The following is a 3,603-nucleotide window of genomic DNA, read 5'->3' on the forward strand; positions in this document are numbered from 1 at the left end:
ACTGCAGGGCTTCAGGGACAGTAGCACTTGTGTGACTGCAGACTGGCCCGCTGTGGTGGGGACATTAAGGTTATCTGTGGCTTTGCACCTGCTGGTCCCATTCACCAGAGCACCCTGTGCATGCACACGGCCAGTTGGAGGCCTTCTCACCCTGACCTCCATGACTCAGCGTGGCAATTATTCTGCCAGTCTAGTCCCCATAGGCAGCCTCTTGGGCCCTGTGATGTGAGCTCTCTTCCTTTGTGTCAGGCCCTGCACCAGGATCTATCTTTCATTTTGCTTTCATGCTAACTTCATTGAGTGTTATATGGTTAATATCCTCCCACTTCCCCTAAGTGGAAACTGAGGCACTGGAGGAACAGCTTCTGAGATAGCCCAGGAAAAGAAGCACAGAGATTTCCCACAAACCTGTATCCTGGCAGGGCAGCTGAGAGGACCCACACTGAACCTTGCATCCAGGTGGAGGGAAGGGACCGCAGCTGGTGATGGAAGATGGGGGTGGGATGGCTTTTGATTCCAGAGTAGGTGTAGGAGGCATCACTGGGGATGTGGCAGCTGCATGGGACCTACAAGTAGAAATCACAAAAACAAAATAGTGAAAAAGAAGAGCATTCTGGATGGAGTCATGAGGACGTGGTGTGCTGTACAGGTGGGAAACAAAGCAAGAGGGGACATGCGAACTGCAGGCCACCCCGAGCCCCTCCTCCGAGTGGGACATGGGCAAAGCACTTCAAAGAATCCACTCACTTCAAGTGAGCACTTTCTAAAGTAAGCCCTGTTACAAGCGTCATTTTGCAACAGAAGTAACAGAGGTACCCACGGGGTGTTGCATGCATCTGGCTGGTGACAGAGCTCACAAGCCTGCAACGTGTTTTTGGGTAATTGGTAAGAAGGGAGAGAAAAAGGACGGGAGGAAGGAGAGGGGAGCAGAGGGAAAGGGAAAAAGCAGGCCGGGGGCAGTCCTGGGGCCTCGGGGTGTTTAGTTCCCATCCTGCTCTGCCTTAGCCTGGACCAAGCTGGTTGTAGGCATCTTTAGTTCTTGGTTCTTTGAGGGGGACACTTGAGAAGTTTTTAACAAATTGCAGGGTCTAAAAAGATTCACTTGAGTCAAGACAGTCTCCCTTCCTCAGTCCTTTCCTAGCTCTGATCCTGGTGTTTGAAGTTTTCTCAAATCCTTCAAAGAAAGAAAACCCTCTCTTCACCTGGCATTGTTGGCTACTGAGAGGAAATTTAGCCCAGGTGGTTGTAGGGGGAGCGTTACTCCTGGTCCTCCTGGTCCTAGGCTCATCCTGCAGCCCTGGGGGTTTGCCCTGCAGGGCGCCTTCTACCCAGACTTGTGCGTCAGTGTGTGTGTGTAGCATAATTTAAATGAGAAGAGTTTCCTTTGCTGGAATGTTCACTACCAGGGAGCTTGGTGGGAAAGAAGCTGCCAGGAAATGCCTGCTTGATCACTGCTTTCTCGAGGTAAATTTCTTGGAAATTTATACTTTACTAGAGACAATGAAAACTATTAGTAAAAAGGCACAAGCTCCACCAGCAATCAAAAATCCACGCTGCCCACAACAGAGGCACAAGTGAATTTTCCTTCTAAGACCCCATTTCATTCAATACAAAGTTACTTCTGTCTTCTCTGTCTAAAGCCACATGGAGAATATTACTATCTGTGCAAAATTTTTCATTTATTGGCCATGGCTACGAGGAGCTCGAGCCAAAGTTTCTGCTTTTAGCTGGCCAAAGTGTCCAGCTGGGTTTTTGTTATTTTGAAGTGACTCCCCTGCCCCCTGTTCAACATTAATTCACTAGAAATCATTTAGCTTAGAGTAACTGAAAGAAAAGGAATGAAATACCAGGTGGCATTTGTGACATCTATCCTGCCTCTTCCACTTTGTGGTACAAGGACACCACGAGGGAAACAAGTGTCTTTTAAGCCTCTCATAGCCTCTCTTTGCATGTTTTGCATCTTCTCAGAATTTGGCATCGGCGTCTTCTGTAAAAGTTCTAGTTTCTAACTTGGATAATTCGTATTATTACACTGCAAGAATTTGTGCCTATGAAGGTTTTAGGAAAATTTTATGCAATCAGCTTCTGTGTTCATAGAAGTGCTCCCAATGCTGCTTAGCTGTAAGAGACGCTACCATCTTGGTGGTCGGTGGGAATCTGTACCAGTCCTGAGTCCAAGAGAAAAACAGATGTCCATCCTTCCCTGACTCCACAGGAAGCCTTGAATCAAAGGCGTCCAACAAACAAATGGATCTTTCAGGTGCATTTGCCTGTTTGTAATTATGCATCTGTCTGTGGATGTGGTCAGGGCTGGCCCACTGCTAGTCTTAGCAACTCGAGAGCTTATCTCTTGATCACTCAGAGCTCAGTGCCGCAGCAATGCCTGGCACAGAAGGTGTCTCTAAAGATCTGTGTAAAGAGGAGGAGTGGGAGGGAAACAAAAGAGGAAGGAAGCCAGGAAACAGAAACGGTACCACATGCAAAGGTTCTTTACAACCAGCTTGCCCAGTAGTTTGACTTGTAATGGGTTCTCACACATGAAACAGAATTAGCAACAGTACTTGGACCAATAGTTACTTTACATTATTTTCTGAGTCAAAGAGTTAGATAAATTATTTTGTGTCAGGCAAGAGAAGCCCAGTCTCATTTTCCTCCTCTTCTGGTTGCTACTCCCTGCCTGGTATGAAAGTCTGGGCAGGACTTTAGTCCAAGCCCCCTCCCCCGCTAGAAGGCCCAAACCTGTGTTGTGTGACACCCTAACTGTTAATCTGGGGTCTCATTGCAGGTATGTGCTCCTCAAATCCAAACAGGGGTGACCATCTACAGGAGACAGAGTGTGGATGTTTTGGAGTCGGGGGTATAAGGAGTCACAAGTCACAGAGGAGGCCACCTCTCCCTGCGTGACCAGGGTCTAGGGCAGGCCCCCCAGGACGACAAGAGTCCTAAATTACAACCTGGCTTTGCTGATCATTAGGAAGTCTGTTCATCATTGCAGTCAGCGGAATCTTCCACAGTGGTTCAATAGCTGGTAGCTTGATCGATGGCTTTGAAATGGTTATAGTACAGAATTTGAAGAACTGTCAGGCACACACATGTATATATGTATATTATGCATGTGTGTGTGGATATGTAAGCATTTCACTCTAAAATTCACCTGTAATAACTGGTATAACCCTTGATGACAACTAGTGAGGGAGGATCCTGCTCCACTGCCCAGGGTCTGCCTGCTACTTAGCAGCCAAGCTCTGGGAAAGCACAGATCATCTTACTGTTTCACAGGTTATTAAGAAAACTAACGGGAGCAACTTGCATAGTCCTGCAGCGTTGGAAGCTCTCCATAAATAGTGTAAGTTGACAACTTTTCTGCTCTTTTCATTTCAGATATGAAACTTTTTTGCGTCTCATTTTGTATTTGTTCCAGGGCCAAAAATGAAGTCTGTTTTGTGGTTACAAGAAGCCAGATCTCTCTGCTATGAACTCCCTACAGTCCTCGCCTGTGTACACTGGTCAAGGTTGTGCACAGTACCACACTGCAGATTTATGTTCTGTTACACATTACCTGACTGCATGTAAAAATTGTGAGAATAAAATTGAAATCATTAA

The 3,603-nt window shown here is 46.7% G+C and overlaps 1 long non-coding RNA gene across 1 annotated transcript; it reads left to right on the forward strand.

Annotated features, from left to right (window-relative positions):
• Positions 1–321: 321 nt before the first annotated feature.
• LOC134476387 (uncharacterized) lies at positions 322–3,603 on the forward strand. Its single transcript, XR_010047981.1, has 3 exons — positions 322–1,464; positions 3,280–3,346; positions 3,422–3,603. It is a non-coding gene; the product is annotated as an uncharacterized LOC134476387 (long non-coding RNA).

The sequence above is a fragment of the Cavia porcellus genome, unplaced genomic scaffold (genome assembly GCF_034190915.1).
Source record: "Cavia porcellus strain 051 isolate PalLab524CR breed Dunkin Hartley unplaced genomic scaffold, mCavPor4.1 scaffold_6, whole genome shotgun sequence".
NCBI lineage: Eukaryota > Metazoa > Chordata > Mammalia > Rodentia > Caviidae > Cavia > Cavia porcellus.